The sequence below is a fragment of the Heptranchias perlo genome, chromosome 27, assembly GCF_035084215.1.
Source record: "Heptranchias perlo isolate sHepPer1 chromosome 27, sHepPer1.hap1, whole genome shotgun sequence".
In the NCBI taxonomy this organism is placed as follows: Eukaryota; Metazoa; Chordata; class Chondrichthyes; order Hexanchiformes; family Hexanchidae; genus Heptranchias; species Heptranchias perlo.
The window spans coordinates 17,619,471-17,636,487 of NC_090351.1; the positions used below are offsets into that span (position 1 = coordinate 17,619,471).

General features: G+C 44.6%; 1 protein-coding gene across 2 annotated transcripts in view; it reads right to left on the minus strand.

Moving 5' to 3' along the window:
• The window catches only part of igfn1.1 (immunoglobulin like and fibronectin type III domain containing 1, tandem duplicate 1), a 58,960-nt gene extending 50,149 nt beyond the window's left edge, over positions 1–8,811 (minus strand). The window contains exon 1 of one of the 2 annotated variants that reach the window (XM_068007410.1): positions 8,721–8,811. The gene's annotated coding sequence lies outside the window, so the exon portion shown is untranslated. Of the gene's footprint in view, positions 1–8,637 lie in introns of both variants that reach the window. The other variant, XM_068007409.1, reaches the window with a different exon arrangement.
• Between the last annotated feature and the right edge of the window lie 8,206 nt (positions 8,812–17,017).

A 17,017-nucleotide genomic window follows, 5' to 3' on the forward strand; every position in this document is an offset into this window, starting at 1 on the left:
CCCCCGACCCTCCCCTTCAACGATCGCGGACCCCTGCGATGACCCCTGATCCCGACACCCCCCGTTACTGACCCCGATCACATCCCCCAGGACTCGTGACCCCCATGCCTACCTATGCCCACCTTGCCTGCCTGTGCCCCTCACCCACCCATGCCACTTGCCCACCCATGCCCCCAGTGCCCTCCTGCACCCCGTGCCCACCCATGCCCCCCTTCCCCCCTCCCCATCCATGCAAACAAAGACTTACCTGCAGACTTACCTGCAGGTGTCCTCTCTCTGGCTGGTCTCCCATCCGACTGAGACCAGCCTGTCAATCAGCCGGTCAGTCGGACGGAAAACCGACAGGAAAAAGTAAAAGACGTCCTGATGTCAAAATCATAAGAACGTCCGGGAAACCCATACTAATGGGTTTCCCGACCTCAATTTGACCCTTCCCAGCTCTATTTTAAAATCGTCCCCAATGTGTTTCCCGTGCTGTGTGAAATACGGCATGGGAAAGTAGTCGGGTTTCAGCTGCCAGCCATTTGGACATTAAAATCCCTGTTTGACAGATGGGGATAAAAGGTGAGTTATTGCAGCAGGGCACTCAGTTCTCTCAGACCAAACTTTTGGCTGGGAGATCTTTGTGTTTAGACTGAAAATTCTTGGTTCACACTCAGAATTGTTCTGTTTACACATATTTACCTACTTTTTCGACCCCCTCAAACTGGCACCATCAGGATGGGGGTGCGCAATGGCTGCATTCACCAGTACATCCGAGGACAAGGAACAGCACCCTGTACCCGTGGGAAGCCAGCCACAGAGTGGAAACCCACTGCCCCCTCCGTCTGGCTGAGATCACAGCGTGCACTTCCGCCACTTGCAGCTCTACAAAAAGTGCTGCACCTCAGGCACCTACACAAGAGCACAGAGGGGAACAACAGAGGGACCGACATCGCAGGAGGCACCACCCTCATGTAAGGGTCTACAGAGCGAGGCTGAGCTTCCTGGGCCTCTCTGAGGACCATTGCCTGTGGAGGCTGAGAGTGAGTCGCCAGGTGGTCGCAGACATCTGTAGCCTCCTTCGTGCCGAGCTGCTCCTGGCTGGGCCTGGTGTCATCGCATTGGCCGTCGCAGTTAAAGTGACCACTGCCTCAACCTCTTCGCCTCTGGATCACTCCAGATGTCTCCACTGGTGACATCGCTGGGGTCTCTCAGTCGTCTACCCACAAGTGCATAAGACCTATAGTTTGTTTTGCAGGGCGTCCCACTACGTAAACTTCCCCAAGGACGATCTCAGCCAGACGGAGGGGGCAGTGGGTTTCCACTCCGTGGCTGGCTTCCCACGGGTACAGGGTGCAATCGATTGCACGCATATAGCAATCTGAGCACCTCCACACAAGCCAGCACTGTTCATCAACAGAAAGGGTTATCACTCCATCAACGCTCAGCTTGTTTGTGACCAATGGAAAAGATTTCTTCACGTTTGCACCAGATTCCCTGGCAGCTGCCACGATTCATTAATTCTGAGGGAATCCTACATTCCGACCCTCTTCCACACACCGAACAGCCTTAAGGGCTGGCTCCTTGGAGAGATTACACGAGGCCCCATGCCCTCATCCAGCATCTACATCTGCCATCCACATTGAGGAGCAGGAGGAGGAGCAGGAGAAGGACGAGAGGAGGACAAGGAGGAGGAGGAGGAACCCATCAGTAGAGCAATGGCTCACCTGGCTGCTCGTGAGGTCAGGGAGTCACTAATATTTGAACGATTCTCATAAGGAGATCACAAAGTGGGAATAGTCCAGTCCTCAGACCACCTGGAAAGAGCAGGGCCAACACCATCCCCCCACTCTCCCTTCACAAAACAATCCTACAACTATACACACACCCACTGTAAACTCACCCACTGGGTGGCATCAAGTGTCACCTTTCATGGTGAAGCACACGAAAAGGCGCTATCACAAAAGGCAATCAAGAATGGACATGACGTGGCAGTAGTGGTGGAAAGTATAACATTTAATGTGAATTTAATAAAAACCAAACATAAATGAAAAACATGACAGTCTGTCAAACAGCCTTCGTGATCACTAAACTTTAGCCTTTATTTTCCGACTACTTCTATGTGGTGCATCCCCTGTGGCTGCAGCAGAGGTAGTGGCAGGTTGCTCATGTTCATGCCCGGACTGTTTTCGGCCTACGCCCTCTGGGTTTTGGAGCCCGTGAGGCCCCCACCAAGGACAGCTCCACCTGCACCTGTGCAGGGGCAGATTCGGCCACCTGGAGAGGAGGCAGCATTGCGGGTACTGGTTGAGAGGGGGGAAATGGGTGAGACGTGGGAATGCTTTGAGTGGCGTCCCCACTTCCATGTCCCCTTTCGCCATCATCCCTCTCCTGGGCCAGGCCCACATCACTCCTACCACCCTGCTGGACGAGAGTTTGGAGGACATATGTGATGCCTTGTAAGGCCACTTCTAATGTATCTGCTTGCCTGTTTACGGCGGCAGAATGTTGTTCACCCTGAGTCCAAACGCCGTTGTTAGGGCCTAAATGGACTCGTTTGTGAGCCATGCTTGAAGCTCAATGGAGGCTGCCATTATCTCAATCGCAGACATTTCCGCACTTACCTGCGACACCAGTCCACTAATGGGAGGAGTTGGACTACTCCCTCCTCTCCGCTATTGTGGAGACTCTGTGTGGCACCTGTTCCAATACCTCGCAAATGTGCTGCTGTCCCTCGATCATTCTCCTTTCAAAGGATGGCCTACAGAGTTCAGCATCTGCATCCAGCTGAGCAAAGCCTGGAGAGGAGTGCGCCCACTGATGCAGACTCTCCACAGCTGCCCCTTCCACCATTGTCTGCTCATGTTCACTTGTGTGCGGTGACTCACCAGGTGCCAACCTAACTAACTGACTACTAGGACCCACCGAGGTGTGAGTATCTGCACTGGTGGATGGCTCGCTAAGATATGACGGTGCACCCTCAGAGGCCGGGCACTCCTCTGAGGAATCTCCCTCTCCCATCACTTCGGTTGTTGAAGGGCCTGGAAGAGAACAGAAGGTAATATTAAGCATCATCACAGATGTGTCATGTTACGATGAGCATACTGAGGTGTTCAACATGCTAATCATCGTTACCATCAATTCATGTCGTGTGTGATGAATATTAAAGTTGTGCCACCAGACATTTGTGGGGTGGCAGTTTTGGCGTCCCCGCCGGACAGGCGATCGAGGGTGCAGCTGATCTCCAGGGCCACCTCCTCCTCTGCCTCTGTGAGGACCACTATTTGTTGTGGCCCCCCTCTAATCCTTGCCCTCTTGTGTGCATTTTGCGCTCTCTTCTCCTACATGGGAAGAAAGTACAGACGTGTGAGTGAGGGTGAAGTGGTCATCCAATGAATGCATTGCTTTGAGTGAGGCTGACCGTGAAAGAGATGCATCAGAGGGTGAGTATCAGAAAGATTCATCACATTGGATCAGGATTGGGGTGAGTGGTAGTGGTGGGGTCACGAATGGGGAGGTGAGGCAATGCTCAGGAAGTGAAGTAAGTTGAGGATGAGCCTTAAGTGGGTGTGGAGGAGTGATGTGATGGAGTTGTCTTGGCAGTGCAAAATGATGTGGGGGGTGGTGATGTGCAACACAGAATGCAGGGGAATCAGTAAGTGTACTCGCTTTTGTTGACCTAGTTAGGTTATTGAAACGCTTCCTGCACTGGACCCAAGTGTGGCAAATATTGCTCCTGCTGGTGACCTCCTCTGCCACCATGAGCCAGGCCTTCTTGGTCCTTCCTCCTGTTGGCCGGGTAAAATAGCTCCCTCCTCCTCCTCACCCCGGCCAGCAGCACCTCAAGTGAGGCGTAACTGAATCTTGGAGCTGGCTTGCCCCTCTGCTGCTCCATTCTGTGTGCTTGCTCCTTGCTGCAGCAAAAGCCATCAGTGCAATGGCCCTTTAAATCCAGACACTCCAGCTGACAGCCTGTCATGCCGGTGCGCAGTCCGCCCGCTGCGCAGCTTTTGGATAGCAAACCCGGAAACAACGTTAAGGGGCACCAATTAAGTCTCAATCATGTGCGGAACGGTAAGATTTTATTAATTGGGTTTGCTGCGCGCTCATTGACCTCCCCCCCTCAAACTGCCATCCCGCCGCCTTATTAAAATCGTGCCCAAAAAATCTACAAAGGGATATACACAAGTTAACTGGGTGGGCAAGAAGGTGGCAGATGGTGTACAATGTGGGGAAATGTGAGGTTATTCACTTTGGTAGGAAGAATAGAAAAATGGATTTTTTTTAAATGGTGAGAAACTATTAAATGTTGGTGTTCAGAGGGATTTGGGTGTCTTTGTACACGAAGCACAGGAAGTTAGCATGCAGGCACATCAAGCAATTGGGAAGGCAAATGGTATGTTGGCCTTTATTGCAAGGGGGTTGGAGTACAAGAGTAAGAAAGTCTTGCTGCAATAGTACAGGGCTTTGGAGAGACCACACGTGGAGTACTGTGTACAGTTTTGGTCTCCTTGCCTAAGGAAGGATATACTTGCCTTAGAGGCGATGCAACTAAAGTTCACTGGATTGATTCCTGGGATAAGAGGGTTGACCTATGAGGAGAGATTGAGTCGAATTGTCCTATTCTGTCAGGAGTTTAGAGGAATGAGAGGTGATCTCATTGAAACATATAAGGTTCTGAGGGGGCTTGACAGGGGTAAATGCTGAGAGGCTGTTTCCTCTGACTGGAGAGTCTAGAACTAGGGGGCATAATCTCAGGATAAGGGGTCAGTCATTTAGGACTGAGATGAGGAGGAATTTTTTCACTCAGTGGGTTGTGAATCTTTGGAATTCTCTATCCCAAAGGGCTGTGGCTGCTGAGTCGTTGAGTATATTCAAGACTGAGATCAATAAATTTTTGGACTCTAAGGGAATCAAGAGATATGGGGATCGGGCAGGAAAGCAGAGTTGAGGTAGACGATCAGCCATGATCTTATTGAATGGCAGATCAGGCTCGAGGGGCCGTATGACTGATTCCCGCTCCTATTTCTTGTGTTCTTATGTTCTTATTGCACTTCTATGCCGATCACTGCTGTACAGTCAAAACCACTGATTCAGTGATTTAATCATTTTATAAAATTTAGTTTGAGGGTAAGATGTTCTTTTTTTAATTCTCCCCATTTCCTAGTTATCCCAGGCCATGTACTGGAGTCAGGTGTTCTTTTCCCAGTATGGTCTTTTCCCATACCAGACTCAACAGATGGTCTCAGTGACATTAATGTTTAATGTTTAGCAATAAATATAAGCGTGGGGATCTTAACATTAACACCCAATACTCTATGAGTAAGATCATTAAGATCACCACCCAGAGGACTGATATTTCAAACATATGAAAATTCAAACTCATTATACACACATACACATATACACACAATTACATTGAAATGTAAACAGCAATGTGTGGTGCCCTGGAATTATTTAAACATTCCTTTAACTTGTGTTAGGAGCCATGTGCCCATAGACTAAACAGAATATTTTTCAAGTGACAGCGAGATTCCAAGCATTTCTTTCCTCGCGTGAAGGGTAATAACTCACCCACACCTCCAGACATCCGGGACCTTGCTCACTAATTAAATATTTTCTATTTATACCACAAAAGAGGTCAGTGGAATTCTGTCCATTGATTACCATAATCTCAAAGTTACCTGGAACTCAGCAATGCACCATGACAACTGAGCATGTCTGAGCAAGGAACTCAGAAGCTCTGGTTAACTATCTGGCTCTTTAAAAGGGAGTGGCATTTTTACATTTTATTTAACTAATACTGAAAGTGCTGATGTTATGATATTTATTAGTACATTTGTGATGTAAACATGTTTAGTACTGTGGGAGTACCTTTACCACATGGACTGCAGCGGTTCAAGAAGAAGGCTCACCACCACCTTCTGACGGGCAACTCGGGAAGAGCAATAAATTCTGGTCTTACCAGCGACACCCACATCCCGAGAATGAATTTTTAAAAATGTTGTATGTCTTGAATATTACAAAATATTCAACTTACTGCCTTCTGACATAACTCATTCATGACTGTCACTCAGGTTATGTAGTCAAGGTCACTCATTGAATATTTTATGGTGTTTAATGCCATCTTACTATATATCCTCCACATCCCTAATTTAAACAGAAAAGGTGTTCTTCTAGTTAATGCATGTAAAATCACAGATTAGAAGATTGAAATTTCAGCATAGAGGGAGATCAATCAGCTCACTTTCCAGCTCCATGTCAGACCTATCTAATCCAATCAAATCCTATTTACCTGCTCTTTCCTCGTACCATTTTCTTCTTTAAGTGCTAATCTAATTGCCTCTTAAATGCTATGACAAAATTAAAACATTGGAAAAAGGACTTAAATTAGAAAAACAGTATTGATAAAAATGTCAGACATGGACATGTACTTCATTAACTTTAATTTTCCCATCAGGTTAAAGAGCTTTCAAACATCTCTGTTCAAACAACAGGACAGTAACACAAATATCTTTCTCCAAAACTTTCATTGGAGCTGGATATATTTCCCCATTACTTTTTTAAAACTGTGCCAAATAATTGATTTAATTTAGTTATTTTGATTTGCAGGAAAGGAACTGACAGGTATTGAAATGAGCCTGTATGTTCCAAGAAAATATGAATCAGTTAAAGATTTTTTATTATGATATTTGAGTTCTAGGGGATGACGACAATTAATTTAAATCTAATTGGTATGTAGCTTATTGTAAGTTATTGAAAATTCAGTACACTCATAAAGCATCTCTGAGAAACAAAGCTATTGGTAAATTGTGGTACTCCCCGATTAGTAAATAATTCTCATGCATATGCTGTAGTTGTTTTCAATAAAAATGATTAGAGTTGGCCAAACTGAATACAATCTTACAGCATAGAAGGAGACCATTTGGCCTATTATGCCTGTGCTGAATACAGGCATGCCAAATTAAAAACAGTCTTCAATAAGAATATAACTTAAATATTCAAGGATTGAATTAGCATATTTAATAATTAACAATTTTGAAGTCTTGTAAACTAATGGAACTCATTACCACACCATTTAAGAATCTGTTGATTCTATTCATGTCTGTGGCTAAAATACTTGCATGATTTTGAGCTGTGCTTCAACTCTTATTTATATGACTAGAATAATTTTTGCATTCCAAAAATATTCACCAGCAAAGAGCTGCTAAATATTTTAGGCTGTGAATCTTGTAGGAAATTGATAGATTTCATTACTTTTCACTCAGCTTTGCTGGACGGGGTAGGAATCTTGTAATTAATGCAAGTAATAAAATTGCAGACAAGCTGGATCATGTCTATCTATCTATCCATATATCACTGTTAAAATGCTGCAGCAGCATACTACATTGAGCTATTTATACAACAGATGCTCTTTAACCCAGCCAGTCATTCTGGAGCTCTATGTCAATATGACATTAGTGGAGACCCACAGTCCAGGCAGTCACACAGAGGTGTAAATTCAGTGGCATACACAGACAACGGTTGCTTACATTCACCTTCTGAAACTTCTTTGGTTAAGGTCAGTGCCCCTGTTACTGATATATGAAGATTAAGATATGCTCTTATATTGGAATCTGTGGCTAATACTGTGTGTATTTCTATACATTTTAGTATAAAGTAAAACAGTACCCTGGTACCAGAACCCACACGATGTTCAGATACTTACTGATTTACATAAATCTGTCAAATGTATCTCAATTATAGAGGCTCAATTACAGTTTGTACAATAGAATAAAGGGTCAAACGTAAATCAATTTTTATTCACTAGGTGGCACCAAACAGACACTAAACTCCCGAGCACATCTTCATCTTTCAATCACGGTCCAGTTTTATTATTACTTATATAATTTACTTTTATGTTTTACTTCACTTTTGTAAGTGGATTACTTAAAGAGGTAATGGTAACAGAGCCTAGCCCACTGACATGTACACACTGGTATATTTCTTTGAAACCTAAATTCCATCCATGAAATTTCTACAAACTCCTGCTTTTAACTGTTTTGAAACTGTAGCTATCCATATCTCAATCCTTAACGCTCCAAATGTTAATCGGTTAATTATTTATTTCCCAACTAGAGTCTACCCTGTATAAGAATGATGCTCTCAGCCCATAACTGTCCTCTTATTGTAAATATATAATTATAATGTTTTTCCTGAGATAATTTTTTTGTATAATAGCACACTTTATCTGTTCTTAATAATTAATGATTGTGGTAAATCACTTAATAGAAGCATAATATAAAACAATTATTTCTGAGACTTTATGGCCATAGTTATAGTGCAGGTACTGATCTAAGATCGATATTAACCAGCTGCAATGCGCAGTCAGCACACTGGACTTGTACTGCAGACTGGCCTCAGTCTGACCATCATCAAGTTGCAGCAGCAACTGCTTTGGGCTGGATTTGAACTCGGGGCCCAGAATTAACATTATAATAAATACTGAGTTCGGCTATAAATGCAGTTCTGGGAAAAGAATATTTTACTCATCATCCAAAACTATCATTTGTTAAAGGATGCCACTTAAAGGAACCTTCCATGATCTACATTGGAACTGAAAAACAAATACCACATGAAATTATTACAAAATATCAAACTACTTCGTAAACTTACAATGTTATTTTACTTCACTCTGTCACAGATAACGTTTGAAAGAAACAGATGCTTTTGTTACACATTAATACTCTTGTACATACTTTTCCCACTTGAAGTGCCCAGCTCGGTCTTTAATGGATGAATGTGCTTTATCCCTGAGGGTTTCGTACTTCAGTCCTCAGTAAATACCAGTGTTTCATGGACCTTGCCAACAAATCTGTCAGAGATATGAAGCAAGGGTTATTAAATTACCTCCAGCTATTGGTGGATAGTGATTATTTTCTGTTTGTCACACCCTCGACACTCTCAGGCTGCAGTTATACTGCAGCTGCTGATCTGACAGCGAGCTCAGTATGACTGGCTCCAAGGGGCTGCAGCACCTATGTTTCGATATGTACACAGAGTTCCAATCCCTCACCAACTAATTTTTAATGTTTTGGATGCATCTGTGCACAATCTCCTTAAAAATATTCTATTTAAAGTTTTAGAGGTTCCCAGACAGTTCAGAGGATCATCTGGAAACTTTTGAAATGTGGCTTTGGACCGTACTGGAGTTATAAAGCGACTGGAGAAAACTTAAAGTAGGTTTGTGAGAGGTCTCCTAGAAGGGATCTCACTGGGCTTTAGAGCGTTTGGGTGTTAGATTGGGCACTGACACCTGAATTGTAACTCCACTTTATGAGGGTGATTTTGAACCCCAAGAACAGGTGGGTTGGGGGCAGGTGGGAGTCGAATACAGTCGTTTTTTTGGGTCGCGACTGCAAAATTTTTGGGTTTGGCATTCCCAGTGGGAAGCCTGTACTTTCCCATGCCGACGTTAAATCTGGAAATAAAGCCGGGTTGCGGTTGTGACCCAAAAAAAACTGTTTTCAACTCCCACCCGCCCCCAACCCACCCGCTCTTGGGGTTTAAAATCATCCCCTATGTGTCAATGCATACTCCAAAACCACTTTACATTAATACAAACGTGGCTGTACAAACCCTAAATCTTTGGCTAATAGATATGGGACAGGAGGGACCAAGCTCTAAATGTGAACAGTGGGATCAACGAATACAGCCAAAAGCACAGTGAAAAATATATTTTTTATTTACATGAAGAATTTCTATAAGATCACATACACAGATCATAAAATTCAAGAATTATCACACCAAAAGCAATCGGTGCTTTATGATGCAGTAGAATGTACATAAATAAGCCTGAAAAGGAAATATATGTGCACACATTTTGCTTCAGGTATATCAATGGTTGACTTTTTTTTCTTGAACTCATGAACAATGGGGTGTCAGTACTGAGGATTAGAATACACAGGTCAGGTCAGATATACAGTAAAGCTCCTTACCACTGCCCTGACAGTGTGCCGTAACTACATGCTCAGAAGAGCAGCACCTCTGCATCAGTATAACATTTCCAATTCCCTCACCAACTACTCTTTAGGCCAATGTGCTGGGGATTGCCAAGTCAGTGGCAACCGATGTTGAATTATGATGGGTTGTAGATTGACACAGATTGAGTGAGATGGAAAGAAAATCTTTGCATTGTTTTGAGCTGGATTTGAAGTAAAAGAATGCTTTAACTCTCTGTGAACTCTACTTAAAAACAGAACTTTTTAATTAATATAAAGTTATCAGAAGGATTGTTTCATGTAAAATTACATTTTTGGACGAAGCATGGGTGATTTTAAGCAGTTTGATATTTGTTCCTATTCAATTCTTCTAGATTAACAAAGTTACCTATTGTCAGAAATCTCACAAAAATACCTTCCACATAATTGTCAAAACTGTAAAACAATTAGGAGCTATTGATGGAGAAATAGTAAGACATGCTTTACTATCATATAATAAAAGTCTTTATTTTCCCATTCAAAAGCTAAACTAATTTTTTTCCCACTTCTCATTATTTATTGAATCAAGTGAAAATACAATAAACCTGTGTATGTGGATCTATAAATAAGTCTTGTGTCTAATGTGCATTGCATCACACTTCAGATATCACACATGAAAGTGTCAAGGATATTTAAAACAAGGAAAAGAAAACCAGTCATTTTCTGCCTGTTTGGATGTTTTTTACACTAGATGGGGTAGAAAGTGGACCTCAGGCATAAAACAGGCAATAAATGCTGGCGTTGCCAGCGACGCCCACATCCCATGAATTAATTTTTTAAAAGCTGTATTGTAGATTTGACACATTTACAGCACTGCAAACATAAAATAAATACAAAACTCCTAACACTGCAAAGGCATTAAATGGGTCTATGCTTCCTGTTAAACACATTGGAATATTTATTATTGCCATCATCCTTTCAAAGCCCTTTTGCTGCTTAACGGAGCTTTTGTGCAAAGTCAATAAAATCTTTATTTAATAAGAAATCTCTTAATTAGTCTGAAGGAATACTTATCATGGTGTACACACAGCTCAGTGGTAGCTCTCTCAAGTCCGAATCAGAAGGCTGTAGATTCAAGCCCCACTTCAGGACTTGAGTACACACTCTAGGCTGACAACACAGTGCGGTGCCGAGGGAGTGCTGCAATGTGCGCTGAAGACGCTCTCTTTCAAATGAGACGTTAACCCAAGGCCCATTCTGTCTGTGCAGTTAGATGTAAACTGTCCCCAGGCATTTTTTCAAAGAAGAGGAGCCGGCTGCCTTTAAGTGGGCCGGTGCACCCTGACTTCCCAATTCCCTAAGCAGGCACGCAGCCAATAAGTAGCGCTGGTTGCAGACCTGACTCATTATAATGAATTGCCTGCACGAATTTCACATTGTCCTTGCGCCCGGGTGAACAGGCGCATACATTGTGCGTCCCACCCAATCAAATTTCCAGGCTATAGAATTTTTAGTTACTAAGAACAAAATGATAGAGGGACATTTTTCAGAAAACACTTTGGGCTCGATTTTTGCACCCGCGATCGGGTGCGTTCGTGGCGGGTGGGTTGTGAAAATCGGGGATTCCCGGGGCGGGTCTGGAGCCCGGCTCCAACCTGCCCACTTCCGGGTTCCCCAGTGACGCGCTGACATGCACACGCAGCCCCCGCATGTGGGACTCCCACCGGCAATTAAAGCCGGTGGGGTGCCACTTAAAGTACTTAAACAGGTACTTCAGGTCATTTACAGACCTGATTGACCTGATATTTTAGGAGGGGTGGGATTTTGAAATAAACTGAGACTGTTTCCCGGACTGAGGTAAACACTCCCAGTTCAAATGGACGTGTTGCAGCCATCAGCCTGTGGCAGCTGCAAAGGTCCATTTGACAGGTGGTGGGGGAAGACCCTCACTCATTGCAGGAGGCCACTCTGTCACTTTGGACAAAGTTTGGCCTCCATCACCCTCCTCCTAACAATAAAATTCATAAACTTGCACACTTACCCCAGTGTCCAGACACATTTACCTACCTTGCGGACCTCCTCAGATGTACATTTTCCAGATGGGGGCCGCCGTAGCTGCAGTCATGACCTCCTCGGAGGGCGAACAGCATCACCAGCCTTGCCGGCCACGCTGTCCACCCCTGACACGTGGAGCTCCACAACAGAGTGCTGTGACATATCCACCTGAACAGCAGGAGGGAGGGCAACCACAGAGAGAGATGCGTCGCAGAGGGCACTACCCTCAGCACAGGGTCTACAGGCTCAGCTTCCTGGACCTCTCTGAGCAGCAGTGCACACGGAGGCTCAGAGACAATCGACATGTAGTCGTGGACATCTGCAGTTTCCTTCATGCCAAGCTGCTCCCGGCTGGCCCGAGCACCATCTTCTTACCTGTCGCTGTCAAAGTCACCACTGCCCTCAACAACTTCTCCTCTGCATCCTTCCAGGGTGCCACCGGGGACATCGCCGACGTCTCTCAGTCGTCTGCACAAAAGAGCCGTGCAAATACACCTACACCCACTCTTCAGTGACACAATGGGTGGCATCAGTTGTGGGTCTTCATAGTGATCCTCAGGAAAAGGCATTATTGCACAAACCAGACAAGATTCGCAAAGATGTGGCAGTAGTGGTGACAATATAATACGTTATGTGAGTTGATCAGAAATTAATTATAGGTAAACACCATGACAAACCCTCAAACACCCTTGTGCATCCCCCTTCATGCTCACGACACGTTTGCCTTACGCTTCCTACTGCACATATGTGATGCATGCCCTGTGGCTGCAGCACAGGTAGTGGCAGGTTGAGTGAGGCTGACCGTGAAAGAAATGCATGAGAGGGTGAGTATGAGATAGAGCCATGAGATTGTATGAGGATTGGGTTGAGTGGTAGTAGTGGGATGAGTACTGGCGAGGTGAGTAAGTGCAGGTAAGATGAGGATGAGCTTTGAGTGGGTGTGAGGAGTGATGTGACAGAGTAGTGTTGGCAGTGCAGAAGGAGATGTGGGGTGGGGCAGTGATGTGGCAGACGGAGGGGAAGGAAATGAGTAAGTGTACTCACTTCGGCTGATCTATGTATGCAGGTGCGCGATATGTTGGTGGTGCTGGGGACCTCCTCTGCCACCTCAAGCCAGGCCTTCTTGTTGGCAGAGGCTGGCCACTTCCTCCCGCCCGCCGTGGGGAAGATCTCTGTCCTCCCCCTTCTCCTCACCCCATCCAATGATACCTGGAGTGATGCATCATTAAACCTGGGAGCAGCCTTCCTCCTGGGCTGCTCCATGCTGTAATTTTTCCTATTTTCTGCAGCATCAGTCAGTGGAGGACTGCCCCTTTAAATAGAGCTCCTCCAGCTGACAGACCTTACTGCGCAAGCGCAGTCCGCCCGCCACGCAGCTTACCAGCGGGAAACCCGGAAGCACAGGTAAGTGGATCCAATTAGCCTGCGATTCCGTGCGGAGCACACTGATTTCACCGGGCGCGTTACCCACTCGCCCAGTCGACCCCCCGCTGAGAATCCGCCACCTTGCTAATATCGAGCCCTTTGAGTGATTTATGGAGAAAAGAGAATACAGCACTATCTGGTGGTCAAAACCTATAATTACATAGCAACAGGCACAAAGGTTTTTTTTCCATTTTAAATATGGATCTTGCAATTTATCATTGAAAACGTTGACACAAAACTTTGACACCAGAAAGTAAGATTTTGTAGACAGGAAGTTCGTGCAGAAGTGAAAGTTTTAATAAGATATAAATATTTAATTTCTAACTATCTTCAACATCATGGATCACTCTGTCCCTTCTGCTCATACCTTTTGCAATGCAAGCATTACATCATCTTCAATAGCTTCTCTTTCTATGAGCATATGGTTAGCTCCAGTTTATGATAAGGCTCCATCCTTAGATCCCTCTACTTTATTTATATTCTTTATTACATTTTGACAATATCATCTGGAAGAATTATGCCAGCTTCCACATATATAATGCAAACACCCAGCTCTGCCTCTCAGCCTCCTCTGTTGATCTAATGAAAAGTCAAACTGATGGGAGGAACATTTCATTTCTCTGACAGAGGTAAATGAAATGCGTTTGGACCCACTCACTGTACTTCTTAGCTCCTTTCCCATTTTTGTTTGCTCTATGTGATATTAGGAATCAGATGCAATGTTTTGAACTCATAATTTCAGGTTTGCGTACCGATGCTGTTGGTGCTAGCACTAAAAATTCAATAAATAATTAAAAATCATGTTTTATTTTATAATCTAGGGGAAAACCAAGTAACCCCAGCCAACAGAGTCCAGCAAGTTTAAAAGGCAACCATAGAATCATAGAATCATAGAAAGGTTATAGGAGGCCATTCTATATGCAGCTTTATGCAAGAGCAGTCCAGCTAGTCCCACTCCTCCGCCCTTTCCCCGTAACCCTGCAAATTTTTTCCTTTCAAGTACTTATCCAGTTCTCTTTTGAAGACCATGATTGAATCTGCCTCCACCACCCCCTCTGACGGTGCATTCCAGATCCTAACCACTCGCTGTGTAAAAAAGTTTTTCCTCATGTTACCTTCGGTTCTTTTGCCAATCACCTTTAATCTATGTCGTCTGGTCCTTGACCCTTCCGCCAATGGGAACAGTTTCTCACTATCTACTCTGACCCTTCATGTTTTCGAATACTTCTATCAAATCTCCTTGCATCCATCTCTGTTCCAAGGAGAACAACCCCAGCTTCTCTAGTCCATCCATGTAACTAAAGTCCCTCATCCCTGGAATCATTCTAGTAAATCTCTTTTGCACCCTCTCTAAGCCCTTCACATCTTTCCTGAAGTGCAGTGCCCAGAACTGGACACAATACTCCAGTCGTGGCCGAATCAGTGTTTTATAAAAGTTCATCATGACTTCCTTGCTTTTGTACTCTATGCCTCTATTTATAAAGCCCACGATCCTATGTGCTTTTTTAACTGCTTTCTCAACCTGCCCTGCCACCTTGAACTATTTGTGCACATATACCCCCAGATCTCTCCGTTTACATGCCTGTAAGGAATTTGTCATCGACTTTCCAGTGATTGACTTTGTTTAGTAAAAATTAAGGCAGTAATACAAGTGTAAATTGAATGGAATCTCTTCAATGTTTTACAAGCTCACAATCTGTCTTTATTCAGCAGTCATATTCTCCCTTAATCTTCTACCTCTTAGCTAAGAGGCACCAAATGAATGACATTATCTCCGGGACTAGGCCCCCTTTGCTGAATACACATCTAATTAGATAAAATATTCTGCAGCACACAGCTGTCGTGGAAGGGTCGGGACATTAAAGTTTAAATATTTAATAATTTCCTGTGTTGGAGATGATGGAGTTAGTGATGTCCAAATATTTAGTTTGTTTTTTTATCTGATAACCCCTTTGTGAAGCTTGGGCAGTTTTTCTATTTTAAAGATGCTATATTAATACAAATTGTTACTATTAAGTCTACCCTTTAATTCAACATGCTTATGAGGGGCACAGATAGGATGGATACTAAGGAGCTTTTTCCCTTCGTTGAGGGTTCTATAACAAGGGGACATAGATTCAAGGTAAAAGGCGGGAGGTTTAGAGGGGATTTGAGAAAGAACTTTTTCACCCAGAGGGTGGTTGGAGTCTGGAACTCACTGTCTGAAAGGGTTGTGGAGGCAGGAACCCTCACAACATTCAAGAAGCATTTGGATGAGCACTTGAAATGCCATAGCATACAAGGCTACGGACCAAATGCTGGAATATGGGATTAGAGTAGACAGGGCTGATGGCCGGCGCGGACACGATGGGCCGAAGGGCCTCTATCCGTGCTGTATAACTCTATGACTCTATGACTCTATGACTCTATAAAAAAACAGAAGGATATAAAGAAAACAGAAATTAAATAATAAGAAAGAAATAGCTTGCATTTATATAGTACCTTTCACAACCTTAGTATGTCCCAAAGTGCTTTACAGCCAATGAAGTACTTTTGAAGTGTAGTCACTGTTGTAATGTAGGAAACGCAGCAGACAATTTGTGCACAGCAACAAATAATCAGATAATCTGCTTAAGGTGTTGGAGAGGACACTGTGAAAACTCCCCTGCTCATCTTCAAATAGTGCCTTGGGATCTTTTACATACACCTAAGAGGGAAGACAGAGCCTTGGTTTAATGTCTCATCTGAAAGATAGCACTTCCAACAGTGCAGCATTCCCTCAGTACTGCACTGAACTGCCAGCCTAGATTTTGTGCTCAAGTCTCTGGAGTGGGACATGAACCCACAAACTGCTAACTGAGGCAAGACCACTGAGCCAAGGCTGATATATATAATATGTGATACACAAATTAAAAACATGACAAATTGGACTCAAATAGAAATAAGAAAACATGTCCTGCTGAAAACCAGAATTCAAAAACACAGGGGGCATGATTTTGACTCTGAGCCGAGAAGGGGACGGGGGTTCAAATTGAGGACGGAAACCTAGAAGTACGATTTTGACGTAAGGACGTCTTTTATTTATTTTTTGTTGGTTTGCCCTCCGACTGACCGGCCTGATTGACAGGCTGGTCTCAGTCGAGCGGGAGACCAGAGAGGGAGAGGACGCCTTCAGTTAAGTCTTTGCTTGTATGGATGGAGGGGGGCGGGGGGGGGGGGTATGGGTGGGCTCGGGGGCATGGGTGAGCATGAGACATGGGTTGGCATGAGGGTATGGGTTAGCATGGGTCAGCACAGGGGACATGGGGGACGTCAGTCATGGGGTGTCGGGATCGGGGGTCATCGCAGGGGTCTGCAATTGTTGGGAGGGTCGGGCATCATCGCGGGTGTCCGCGATCATTGGGGGTGGGATCGGTGGTTGGGCAGGGGTCCGTGATTGTTAAGGGGGGCGTCGGAGAATGGGGGGGTGTCCGGGATCATTGGGGGGTTCACTGCAGGTAGGCTTGTTAGGCCTGGGGGAAGCACTCCTGCTCCTCCAGGCCCACAAGTTGTGCCAGAAAGGCATCTACCTGTTCGTCTCGGGCCTTCTCACCTCCTTTCATGTGGTGTGAAAGAGA